We start from the raw sequence: 14,935 nt of genomic DNA on the forward strand, positions 1-14,935 counted from the left end.
CTATACCAGTCTGCTGTTCCCACATGCTTCAAGAGGGGCACCATTGTTCCTGTTCCCAAGAAAGCTAAGGTAACTGAGCTAAACGACTACCGCCCCGTAGCACTCACTTCCGTCATCATGAAGTGCTTTGAGAGACTAGTCAAGGACCATATCACCTCCACCCTACCTGACACCCTAGACCCACTCCAATTTGCTTACCGCTCAAATAGGTCCACAGACGATGCAATCTCAACCACACTGCACACTGCCCTAACCCATCTGGACAAGAGGAATACCTATGTGAGAATGCTGTTCATCGACTACAGCTCGGCATTCAACACCATAGTACCCTCCAAGCTCGTCATCAAGCTCGAGACCCTGGGTCTCGACCCCGCCCTGTGTAACTGGGTACTGGACTTCCTGACGGGCCGCCCCCAGGTGGTGAGGGTAGGTAACATCATCTCCTCCCCGCTGATCCTCAACACTGGGGCCCCACAAGGGTGCGTTCTGAGCCCTCTCCTGTACTCCCTGTTCACCCACGACTGCGTGGCCACGCACGCCTCCAACTCAATCATCAAGTTTGCGGACGACACAACAGTGGTAGGCTTGATTACCAACAACGACGAGACGGCCTACAGGGAGGAGGTGAGGGCCCTCGGAGTGTGGTGTCAGGAAAATAACCTCACACTCAACATCAACAAAACTAAGGAGATGATTGTGGACTTCAGGAAACAGCAGAGGGGACTCCCCCCTATCCACATCGATGGAACAGTAGTGGAGAGAGTAGCAAGTTTTAAGTTCCTCGGCATACACATCACAGACAAACTGAATTGGTCCACTCACACAGACAGCATCGTGAAGAAGGCGCAGCAGCGCCTCTTCAACCTCAGGAGGCTGAAGAAATTCGGCTTGTCACCAAAAGCACTCACAAACTTCTACAGATGCACAATCGAGAGCATCCTGGCGGTCTGTATCACCGCCTGGTACGGCAACTGCTCCGCCCTCAACCGTAAGGCTCTCCAGAGGGTAGTGAGGTCTGCACAACGCATCATCGGGGGCAAACTACCTGCCCCACCCGATGTTACAGGAAGGCCATAAAGATCATCAAGGACATCTACCACCCGAGCCACTGCCTGTTCACCCCGCTATCATCCAGAAGGCGAGGTCAGTACAGGTGCATCAAAGCTGGGACCGAGAGACTGAAAAACAGCTTCTATCTCAAGGCCATCAGACTGTTAAACAGCCACCACTAACATTGAGTGGCTGCTGCCAACACACTGACACTGACTCAACTCCAGCCACTTTAATAATGGGAATTGATGGGAAATGATGTAAATATATCACTAGCCACTTTAAACAATGCTACCTTATATAATGTTACTTACCCTACATTATTCATCTCATATGCATACGTATATACTGTATTTTATATCATTGACTGCATCCTTATGTAATACATGTATCACTAGCCACTTTAACTATGCCACTTTGTTTACATACTCATCTCATATGTATATACTGTACTCGATACCATCTACTGTATCTTGCCTATGCTGCTCTGTACCATCACTCATTCATATATCCTTATGTACATATTCTTTATCCCCTTACACTGTGTATAAGACAGTAGATTAGGAATTGTTAGTTAGATTACTTGTTGGTTATTACTGCATTGTCGGAACTAGAAGCACAAGCATTTCGCTACACTCGCATTAACATCTGCTAACCATGTGTATGTGACAAATAAAATTTGATTTGATTTGATCAACTTTCAAAGCACAATTACTCTCCCATTGCTCCTCAAAAATGCAGTGTATGATTTACCATTTTGTAGCTCTGAGTATACTTTTATTCAATGTAAAAAACACAATTAAATTTTTTTCTACATAAAACCAAATCCAGGTGGTGAGTCACAAATATACTTTCTATGCCTGTGATATGTAAAATGTTATAATGTAGAACTCCGAGGAATCTAATGGATGTGACTTGTACCATTTCATTCCCACCAATTGAAATTCTGGCTCTTTTTTATTTATTTATTACAATATTTCTCATTCTTACTTGTGAATACAAAAAGTTGTATATTTGTACATTTAAAGATCATTTGGTTATCTGGACCCATTTAGAAAATGTGGCCATACCTGAACTGGTTTCATTACTGAATCTAAATTGTTGGTTGATAAAATCAACAGCAAAGCGAATAGGAAGTACTGTAGAAAACCCAGCAGTCAGGTTATTGATATAGATTAGTATGGTAGAAGACCCAGCAGGTCATTGATATAGATTAGTATGGTAGAAGACCCAGAAGTAAGGTTATTGATATAAATTAGTAAGGTAGAAGACCCAGCAGTAAAGTCATTGATATAGATTAGTATGGTAGAAGACCCAGCAGTAAGGTTATTGATATAGGTTAGTATGGTAGAAGACCCAGCAGTAAGGATATTGATATAGATTAGTATGGTAGAAGACCCAGCAGTAAGGTTATTGATATAGATTAGTATGGTAGAAGACCCAGCAGTAAGGATATTGATATAGATTAGTATGGTAGAAGACCCAGCAGTCAGGTCATTGATATAGATTAGTATGGTAGAAGATCCAGCTGCAAGGTCATTGATATAGATGAGGAATAATTGTCCAACCCTGTGGCACACCAGGATATCCTGGTAGATGCACAGCCGTTTGCATTAACATACTGTTGTCTATCGTAAACATAACTAGAAAAAATATACTGGTAAAACCCTCACCACTAACCCTCCACTATAAAAACTAGACTGGTAAAACCCTCACCACTAACCCTCCACTATAAAACTAGACTGGTTACACCCTCACCACTAACCCTTACCCTCCACTATACAAACTAGACTGGTTAAACCCTCACCACTAACCCTTACCCTCCACTATAAAAACTAGACTGGTTAAACCCTCACCACTAACCCTTACACTCCACTATAAAAACTAGACTGGTTAAACCCTCACCACTAACCCTCCACTATAAAAACTAGACTGGTTAAACCCTCACCAATAACCCTTACCCTCCAATATAAAAACTAGACTGGTAAAACCATCACCACTAACCCTCCACTATAAAAACAAGACTGGTAAAACCCTCACCACTAACCCTTACCCTCCAATATAAAAACTAGACTGGTTACACCCTCACCACTAACCCTTACCCTCCACTATAAAAACTAGACTGGTTACACCCTCACCACTAACCCTTACCCTCCACTATAAAAACTAGACTGGTTAAACCCTCACCACTAACCCTTACACTCCACTATAAAAACTAGACTGGTTAAACCCTCACCACTAACCCTCCACTATAAAAACTAGACTGGTTACACCCTCACCACTAACCCTTACCCTCCACTATAAAAACTAGACTGGTTAAACCCTCACCACTAACCCTTACACTCCACTATAAAAACTAGACTGGTTGAACCCTCACCACTAACCCTCCACTATAAAAACTAGACTGGTAAAACCCTCACCACTCACCCTTAACCTCCACTATAAAAACTAGACTGGTTAAACACTCACCACTAACCCTTACCCTCCACTATAAAAACTAGACTGGTAAAACCCTCACCACTAACCCTTACCCTCCACTATAAAAACTAGACTGGTTAAACCCTCACCACTAACCCTTACCCTCCACTATAAACACTAGACTGGTTAAACCCTCACCACTAACACTTACACTCCACTATAAAAACTAGACTGGTTAAACCCTCACCACTAACCCTCCACTATAAAAACTAGACTGGTTACACCCTCACCACTAACCCTTACCCTCCACTATAAAAACTAGACTGGTTAAACCCTCACAACTAACCCTTACCCTCCACTATAAAAACTAGACTGGTTACACCCTCACCACTAACCCTTACCCTCCACTATAAAAACTAGACTGGTTACACCCTCACCACTAACCCTTACCCTCCACTATAAAAACTAGACTGGTTAAACCATCACCACTAACCCTCCACTATAAAAACGAGACTGGTTAAACCCTCACCACTAACACTTAACCTCCACTATAAAAACGAGACTGGTTGAACCCTCACCACTAACACTCCACTATAAAAACTAGACTGGTAAAACCCTCACCACTCACCCTTACCCTCCACTATAAAAACTAGACTGGTTAAACCCTCACCACTAACCCTTACCCTCCACTATAAAAACTAGACTGGTTAAACCCTCACCACTAACCCTTACCCTCCACTATAATAACTAGACTGGTTAAACCCTCACCACTTACCCTTACCCTACACTATAAAAACTAACTGGTTAAACCTCACCACTAACCCTCCACTATAAAAACTAGACTGGTTACACCCTCACCACTAACCCTAACTATAAAAACTAGACTGGTTACCCTCCACTATAAAAACTAGACTGGTTAAACCATAACCTATAAAAACACTAAAACCCTCCACTATAAAAAACTAGACTGGTTAAACACTCACCACTAACCCTTACCCTCCACTATAAAAACTACTGGTAACACCACTAACCCTCCACTATAAAAACGAGACTGGTTGAACCCTCACCACTAACACTCCACTATAAAAACTAGACTGGTAAAACCCTCACCACTCACCCTTACCCTCCACTATAAAAACTAGACTGGTTAAACCCTCACCACTAACCCTTACCCTCCACTATAAAAACTAGACTGGTTAAACCCTCACCACTAACCCTTACCCTCCACTATAATAACTAGACTGTTTAAACACTCACCACTAACCCTTACCCTCCACTATAAAAACTAGACTTGTTAAACCCTCCCAACTAACCCTCCACTATAAAAACTAGATTGGTAAAACCCTCACCGCTAACCCTTACCCTCCACTATAACAACTAGACTGGTTAAACCCTCACCACTAACCCTTACCCTCCACTATAACAACTGGACTGGTTAAACCCTCACCACTTACCCTTACCCTCCACTATAAAAACTAGACTGGTTAAACCCTCACCACTAACCCTCCACTATAGAAACGAGACTGGTAAAACCCTCACCACTAACCCTTACCCTCCACTATAACAACTAGACTGATTAAACCCTCACCACTTACCCTTACCCTCCACTATAAAAACTAGACTGGTTAAACCCTCACAACTAACCCTTACACCCCACTATAAAAACTAGACTGGTTAAACCCTCACGACTAACCCTCCACTATAAAAACTTGCACCCTGAACGATCCCTCCGATGTCAACAACTACAGACCAGTATCCCTTTTTGGCCAGACTGGTTACACCCTCACCACTAACCCTTACCCTCCACTATAAAAACTAGACTGGTTACACCCTCACCACTAACCCTTACCCTCCACTATAAAAACTAGACTGGTTAAACCCTCACAACTAACCCTTACTCTCCACTATAAAAACTAGACTGGTTAAACCCTCACCACTAACCCTTACCCTCCACTATACAAACTAGACTGGTTAAACCATCACCACTAACCCTCCACTATAAAAACAAGACTGGTTAAACCCTCACCACTAACCCTTACCCTCCACTATAAAAACTAGACTGGTAAAACCCTCACCACTTACCCTTACCCTCCACTATAAAAACTAGACTGGTTACACCCTCACCACTAACCCTTACCCTCCACTATAAAAACTAGACTGGTTAAACCCTCACCACTAACCCTTACCCTCCACTATACAAACTAGACTGGTTAAACCATCACCACTAACCCTCCACTATAAAAACAAGACTGGTTAAACCCTCACCACTAACCCTTACCCTCCACTATACAAACTAGACTGGTTAAACCCTCACCACTAACCCTTACCCTCCACTATAAAACTAGACTGGTTAAACCCTCACCACTAACCCTTACCCTCCACTATAAAAACTAGACTGGTTGAACCCTCACCACTAACCCTCCACTATAAAAACTAGACTGGTTAAACCCTCACCACTCACCCTTACCCTCCACTATAAAAACTAGACTGGTTAATCCCTCACCACTAACCCTTACCCTCCACTATAATAACTAGACTGTTTAAACACTCACCACTAACCCTTACCCTCCACTATAAAAACTAGACTGGTTAAACCCTCCCAACTAACCCTCCACTATAAAAACTAGATTGGTAAAACCCTCACCACTAACCCTTACCCTCCACTATAACAACTAGACTGGTTAAACCCTCACCACCAACCCTTACCCTCCACTATAACAACTGGACTGGTTAAACCCTCACCACTTACCCTTACCCTCCACTATAAAAACTAGACTGGTTAAACCCTCACCACGAACCCTCCACTATAAATACTAGACTGGTAAAACCCTCACCGCTAACCCTTACCCTCCACTATAACAACTAGACTGGTTAAACCCTCACCACTAACCCTCCACTATAATTACTAGACTGGTAAAACCCTCACCGCTAACCCTTACCCTCCACTATAAATACTAGACTGGTTAAACCCTCACCACTAACCCTTACCCTCCACTATAAAAACTAGACTGTTTAAACCCTCACCACTTACCCTTACCCTACACTATAACTATAACAACTAGACTGGTTAAACCCTCACCACTAACCCTCCACTATACAAACGAGACTGGTAAAACCCTCACCACTAACCCTTACCCTCCACTATAACAACTAGACTGGTTAAACCCTCACCACTTACCCTTACCCTACACTATAAAAACTAGACTGGTAAAACCCTCACCACTAACCCTTACCCTCCACTATAACAACTAGACTGGTTAAACCCTCACCACTTACCCTTACCCTACACTATAAAAACTAGACTGGTTAAACCATCACCACTAACCCTCCACTATAATTACTAGACTGGTAAAACCCTCACCGCTAACCCTTACCCTCCACTATAAATACTAGACTGGTTAAACCCTCACCACTAACCCTTACCCTCCACTATAAAAACTAGACTGTTTAAACCCTCACCACTAACCCTCCACTATAACAACTAGACTGGTTAAACCCTCACCACTTACCCTTACCCTCCACTATAAAAACTAGACTGGTTAAACCCTCACCACTAACCCTCCACTATACAAACGAGACTGGTAAAACCCTCACCACTAACCCTTACCCTCCACTATAAAAACTAGACTGGTTAAACCCTCACCACTAACCCTTACCCTCCACTATAAAAACTAGAGACAATGGGAAAGTGGTCAGAAATGTCAGTATAAAGTATACCTGTATTAGCCACATTATTCAAAACATTATCAATAAGGGTGTCAGATGAACTGGTCACTCTGTGGGCTTATAGATGAGGGGATACAGATAGATGGAGTATAAAGGATTCAGTCTGTGGGCTTATAGATGAGGGGACACAGATAGATGGTGTATAAAGTATTCAGTCTGTTGGCTTATAGATGAGGGGATACAGATAGATGGAGTATAAAGTATTTAGTCTGTGGGCTTATAGATGAGGGGATACAGATAGATGGAGTATAAAGTATTCAGTCTGTGGGCTTATAGATGAGGGGATACAGATAGATGGAGTATAAAGTATTCAGATAGATGGAGTATAAAGTATTCAGTCTGTTGGCTTATAGATGAGGGGATACAGATAGATGGAGTATAAAGTATTCAGTCTGTGGGCTTATAGATGAGGGGATACAGATAGATGGAGTATAAAGTATTCAGTCTTTGGGCTTATAGATGAGGGGACACAGATAGATGGAGTATAAAGTATTCAGTCTGTGGGCTTATAGATGAGGGGACACAGATAGATGGAGTAGAAAACATTCAGTCTGTTGGCTTATAGATGAGGGGATACAGATAGATGGAGTATAAAGTATTCAGTCTGTGGGCTTATAGATGAGGGGACACAGATAGATGGAGTATAAAGGATTCAGTCTGTGGGCTTATAGATGAGGGGACACAGATAGATGGAGTATAAAGGATTCAGTCTGTGGGCTTATAGATGAGGGGATACAGATTCAGTCTGTGGGCTTATAGATGAGGGGATACAGATACATGGAGTATAAAGTATTCAGTCTATGGGCTTATAGATGAGGGGATACAGATAGATGGAGCATAAAGTATTCAGTCTATGGGCTTATAGATGAGGGATACAGATAGATGGAGTATAAAGTATTCAGTCTGTGGGCTTATAGATGAGGGGATACAGATAGATGGAGTATAACGGATTCAGTCTGTGGGCTTATAGATGAGGGGATACAGATAGATGGAGTATAAAGTATTCAGTCTGTGGGCTTATAGATGAGGGGAAATAGATAGATGGAGTATAAAGTATTCAGTCTGTGGGCTTATAGATGTTGGCATACAGATAGATGGAGTATAAAGTATTCAGTCTGTGGGCTTATAGATGAGGGGACACAGATAGATGGAGTAGTATAACAGGTAGTATAACTTTTCATTACATTTCATTATAGTACAACGGTTTGATTTGTCTAATCTTAGCAATTTCTTCTTAGCTAGCTACATAGCCGTCTTTGTATCAAAGATAATTGCATAATTATCGTATTTCGTCGTCCTAACGTATCTGCCCAGCAGCTAGCTAAGCAGCTAGCTAACATCCACTGTCCACCAGCACTGTAGAAACTATTACACTCGACTGAACGACTCGATTAGCGTAGTGTCAGCTAGCTACATAGTTGTCTTCGCTGTCTTCGTATCCAAGATAATTGTGTAGTTTAGAGTGTGTAGACTTAGAGTGATTATCTTAATTTACCGAGGTTAGCTAGCCAGCTATTTGTCGTCCTTAACGTAGGAGATGCTGCTAGCTAACTAGCCAACAGCTAGCCAACCTCTACCGAATTGAACTTCAACTACCCGGTCAACATTCCGCGTCGCTTCACAGGTAGTATCACATTTTCATTTCACTTCATTACAGTACAACGGTTTGATTTGTTTGATCGTAGCTAGCCAGCTACATAGCCGTCTTTGTATCTAAGACAATTGTGTAGTCTAGAGCGATTTTCTAGGTTAGCTGGCCAGCTATTGTTGTTCTTTTAACGTAGCTAGCCAGCTAGCCCCCGAATAGCAGCACTGTAGAAACTATTACAGTACAACGGTTTGATTTGTTTGATCGTAGCTAGCTAGCTACATAGCCGTCTTTGTTTCTAAGACAATTGTGTAGCCTAGAGCGATTTTCTAGGTTAGCTAGCCAGCTATTGTCGTTCTTTTAAGGTAACGTAACGCAATCAACCTGCTAGCTAGCCAGCTAGCCCCCGAATAGCAGCACTGTAGAAACTATTACACTCGACGGAACGACTTGATTAGTGTAGTGTCAACATCGCAGCCACTACCAGCTAGCCTACAAAGTCAACAACGCAGCCACTGCCAGCTAGCCTACTCCAGCAGTACTGTATCATTTCAATCATTTTAGTCAATAAGATTCTTGCTACGTAAGCTTAACTTTCTGAACATTCGAGACGTGTAGTCCACTTGTCATTCCAATCTCCTTTGCATTAGCGTAGCCTCTTCTGTAGCCTGTCAACTATGTGTCTATCTATCCCTGTTCTCTCCTCTCTGCACAGACCATACAAACGCTCCACACCGCGTGGCCGCGGCCACCCTAATCTGGTGGTCCCAGCGCGCACGACCCACGTGGAGTTCCAGGTCTCCGGTAGCCTCTGGAACTGCCGATATGCGGCCAACAAGGCAGAGTTCATCTCAGCCTATGCCTCCCTCCAGTCCCTCGACTTCTTGGCACTGACGGAAACATGGATCACCACAGATAACACTGCTACTCCTACTGCTCTCTCTTCGTCCGCCCACGTGTTCTCGCACACCCCGAGAGCTTCTGGTCAGCGGGGTGGTGGCACCGGGATCCTCATCTCTCCCAAGTGGTCATTCTCTCTCTCTCCCCTTACCCATCTGTCTATCGCCTCCTTTGAATTCCATGCTGTCACAGTTACCAGCCCTTTCAAGCTTAACATCCTTATCATTTATCGCCCTCCAGGTTCCCTCGGAGAGTTCATCAATGAGCTTGATGCCTTGTTAAGCTCCTTTCCTGAGGACGGCTCACCTCTCACAGTCCTGGGCGACTTTAACCTCCCCACGTCTACCTTTGACTCATTCCTCTCTGCCTCCTTCTTTCCACTCCTCTCCTATTTTGACCTCACCCTCTCACCTTCCCCCTACTCACAAGGCAGGCAATACGCTCGACCTCATCTTTACTAGATGCTGTTCTTCCACTAACCTCATTGCAACTCCCCTCCAAGTCTCCGACCACTACCTTGTATCCTTTTCCCTCTCGCTCTCATCCAACACTTCCCACACTGCCCCTACTCGGATGGTATCGCGCCGTCCCAACCTTCGCTCTCTCTCCCCCGCTACTCTCTCCTCTTCCATCCTATCATCTCTTCCCTCTGCTCATACCTTCTCCAACCTATCTCCTGATTCTGCCTCCTCAACCCTCCTCTCTTCCCTTTCTGCATCCTTTGACTCTCTATGTCCCCTATCCTCCAGGCCGGCTCGGTCCTCCCCTCCCGCTCCGTGGCTCGATGACTCATTGCGAGCTCACAGAACAGAGCTCCGGGCAGCCGAGCGGAAATGGAGGAGAACTCGCCTCCCTGCGGACCTGGCATCCTTTCACTCCCTCCTCTCTACATTTTCCTCCTCTGTCTCTGCTGCTAAAGCCACTTTCTACCACTCTAAATTCCAAGCATCTGCCTCTAACCCTAGGAAGCTCTTTGCCACCTTCGCCTCCCTACTGAATCCTCCTCCCCCTCCCCCCTCCTCCCTCTCTGCAGATGACTTCGTCAACCATTTTGAAAAGAAGGTCGACGACATCCGATCCTCGTTTGCTAAGTCAAACGACACCGCTGGTTCTGCTCACACTGCCCTACCCTGTGCTCTGACCTCTTTCTCCCTCTCTCTCCAGATGAAATCTCGCTTCTTGTGACGGCCGGCCGCCCAACAACCTGCCCGCTTGACCCTATCCCCTCCTCTCTTCTCCAGACCATTTCCGGAGACCTTCTCCCTTACCTCACCTCGCTCATCAACTCATCCCTGACCGCTGGCTACGTCCCTTCCGTCTTCAAGAGAGCGAGAGTTGCACCCCTTCTGAAAAAACCTACACTCGATCCCTCCGATGTCAACAACTACAGACCAGTATCCCTTCTTTCTTTTCTCTCCAAAACTCTTGAACGTGCCGTCCTTGGCCAGCTCTCCCGCTATCTCTCTCAGAATGACCTTCTTGATCCAAATCAGTCAGGTTTCAAGACTAGTCATTCAACTGAGACTGCTCTTCTCTGTATCACGGAGGCGCTCCGCACTGCTAAAGCTAACTCTCTCTCCTCTGCTCTCATCCTTCTAGACCTTCGGCTGCCTTCGATACTGTGAACCATCAGATCCTCCTCTCCACCCTCTCCGAGTTGGGCATCTCCGGCGCGGCCCACGCTTGGATTGCGTCCTACCTGACAGGTCGCTCCTACCAGGTGGCGTGGCGAGAATCTGTCTCCTCGCCACGCGCTCTCACCACTGGTGTCCCCCAGGGCTCTGTTCTAGGCCCTCTCCTATTCTCGCTATACACCAAGTCACTTGGCTCTGTCATAACCTCACATGGTCTCTCCTATCATTGCTATGCAGACGACACACAATTAATCTTCTCCTTTCCCCCTTCTGATGACCAGGTGGCGAATCGCATCTCTGCATGTCTGGCAGACATATCAGTGTGGATGACGGATCACCACCTCAAGCTGAACCTCGGCAAGACGGAGCTGCTCTTCCTCCCGGGGAAGGACTGCCCGTTCCATGATCTCGCCATCACGGTTGACAACTCCATTGTGTCCTCCTCCCAGAGCGCTAAGAACCTTGGCGTGATCCTGGACAACACCCTGTCGTTCTCAACCAACATCATGGCGGTGGCCCGTTCCTGTAGGTTCATGCTCTACAACATCCGCAGAGTACGACCCTGCCTCACACAGGAAGCGGCGCAGGTCCTAATCCAGGCACTTGTCATCTCCCGTCTGGATTACTGCAACTCGCTGTTGGCTGGGCTCCCTGCCTGTGCCATTAAACCCCTACAACTCATCCAGAACGCCGCAGCCCATCTGGTGTTCAACCTTCCCAAGTTCTCTCACGTCACCCCGCTCCTCCGCTCTCTCCACTGGCTTCCAGTTGAAGCTCGCATCCGCTACAAGACCATGGTGCTTGCCTACGGAGCTGTGAGGGGAACGGCACCGCAGTACCTCCAGGCTCTGATCAGGCCCTACACCCAAGCAAGGGCACTGCGTTCATCCACCTCTGGCCTGCTCGCCTCCCTACCACTGAGGAAGTACAGTTCCCGCTCAGCCCAGTCAAAACTGTTCGCTGCTCTGGCCCCCCAATGGTGGAACAAACTCCCTCACGACGCCAGGACAGCGGAGTCAATCACCACCTTCCGGAGACACCTGAAACCCCACCTCTTCAAGGAATACCTAGGATAGGATAGGTAATCCTTCTCACCCCCCCTCCCCTTAATGATTTAGATGCACTATTGTAAAGTGGCTGTTCCACTGGATGTCAGAAGGTGAATTCACCAATTTGTAAGTCGCTCTGGATAAGAGCGTCTGCTAAATGACTTAAATGTAAATATGTAAATGTGGAGTATGAAGTATTCAGTCTGTGGTCTTATAGATGAGGGGATACAGATAAATGGAGTATAAAGTATTCAGTCTGTGGGCTTATAGATGAGGGGATACAGATAGATGGAGTATAAAGTATTCAAAAAATGTCCAGTTGCCAGGACCACCAATACAAATTCCATCTAGACACCGTTGCGCTAGAGGACACTAAAGTTCAGCGCCACAGGTAACTTCCACAAAGCTGTGAACGATCTGAGAGACAATGCAAGAAGGGCCTTCCTTCTACTCCATCAAAAGGAACATAAAATAATACCAATTAGGATCTGGCTATAAATACTTGAATCAGTTCTAAAAACCCATTGCCCTTTATCATTGTGAGGTCTGGGGTCCGCTCACAAACCAAGAACTCACAAAATGGGACAAACACCAAAATGACACCCTACATGCAGAATTCTGCTAAAATATCCGCACTGTAGAACGTAAATAGCCAAACAATGCATGCAGAGCAGGATTAGGCCGATACCCACTAATTATCTAAATCCAGAAAAAAGACAATAAATTCTATAGCCACCGACTCCCAAACCTTCCACAAGAAAGCCATCACCTTCAGAGAGATGAACCTGGAGATGAGTAAAGCAAGATGGTCCTGGGGCTCTGTTCACAAACACACCCCACAGAGCCCCAGGACAGCAACACAATTAGACCCAACCAAATCATGACAAAAAGATAATTTCTTGACACATTGGACATTTTTTACTAGAAGGCTATTTGGCCCTAGACAGTGAGTACACAGTGGCAGAATTCCTGACCACTGTCACTGACCCAAACTTAAGGAAAGCGTTGACTATGTACAGACTCAGTGAGCATAGCCTTGCTATTGAGAGAGGCTGCCGTTGGCAGACCTGGCTCTCAAGAGAAGACAGGCTATGTGGACACTGCCCACACAATGAGGTGGAAACTGAGATGCATTTCCTAACCTCCTGCCAAATGTACGACCATATTAGAGACACATATCTCCCTCAGATTACACAGATCCACAAAGAATTCCAAAACAAAATTTTGATAAACTCCCATATCTATTGAGTGAAATACCACAGCGTGCCATCACAGCAGCAAGATTTGTGACCTTGAACTGCATTGTTGATTTAGAGCTTGTCAGTCAGCATTTCACTGTAAGGTTGTTGTATGTGACAAATAAAATTAGATTTGATTGGACCTGTTGCCACAAGAAAAGGGCAACCAGTGAAGAACAAACACCTTTGTAAATACAACCTATATTGTTAATGTTAATTTTCCCTTTTGTAATTTAACAATTTGCACATCATTACAACACTGTATATAGACATAATATGACATTTGAAATGTCTTTATTATTTTTGAACTTTTGTGAGAGTAATGTTTATGTAACGGCGTTCTTCTTTTGTTGAAGGAGAGTCGGACCGAAATGCAGCGTGTAAGTTACTCATGTTTATTAGGAAGACAAACGAACGAACTATACACGAATAACTAATAAATACAAAAACAACAAACAGAACGTGAAACCTATTACAGCCTGACTGGTGAAACTAACACAGAGACAGGAACAATCACCCACGAAATACAAAGCGAAAACCAGGCTACCTAAATACGGTCCCCAATCAGAGACAACGAGAATCACCTGACTCTGATTGAGAACCGCCTCAGGCAGCCAAACCTATTAAACACACACACCCCTAAATCAGCTACAATCCCAACTACTACAAACCCCAAAATGAAACTACAATACATAATAAACCCATGTCACACCCTGGTCTGACTAACTAATAAACTAAAACACAAAATACTAAGACCAAGGCGTGACAGTTTACTGTAAATTTTTTATTGTTTATTACACTTTTGTTTATTATCTATTTAAAATCAAGTTATATTTGACACATGAATATAACAGGTGTAGACCTTACAGTGAAATGCTGACTGACAAGCCTTACCAACAATGCAGTTCTAAGAGAAATACCAAAAAATAATAATAATAATTAAAGAAAACTTGCTTTGGCAATGTAAACATATGTTTCCCATGCCAATAAAGCCCATTAAATTGAAATTGAGAGAGAGAGCCCTCCTTGGACTAAGTTAATTCAGAATACCTAAACTCCAGCTGAGAAATAAAATCTAATCTAATTAAAAAATTAATTTCCCTGGATTAACTCATTTTTTAAGAAGAATCACATAACTAACTCCCACTGAGATTTGTCACAACCAGTATTCCATTCTCAACATATTACAATTTGACTGCTGCAGTATAAAGGAGTATCACTGTGTGCCTCAAATTCCACACTAATCACTTTATAGTGCACTACTTTTTACATAGAGCTCTGGTCAAATGTTGTGCGCTATATTGGGAATAGGGTGCCATAGGGAATAGAGAC

Source organism: Oncorhynchus masou, chromosome 31 (genome assembly GCF_036934945.1).
Source record: "Oncorhynchus masou masou isolate Uvic2021 chromosome 31, UVic_Omas_1.1, whole genome shotgun sequence".
In the NCBI taxonomy this organism is placed as follows: Eukaryota; Metazoa; Chordata; class Actinopteri; order Salmoniformes; family Salmonidae; genus Oncorhynchus; species Oncorhynchus masou.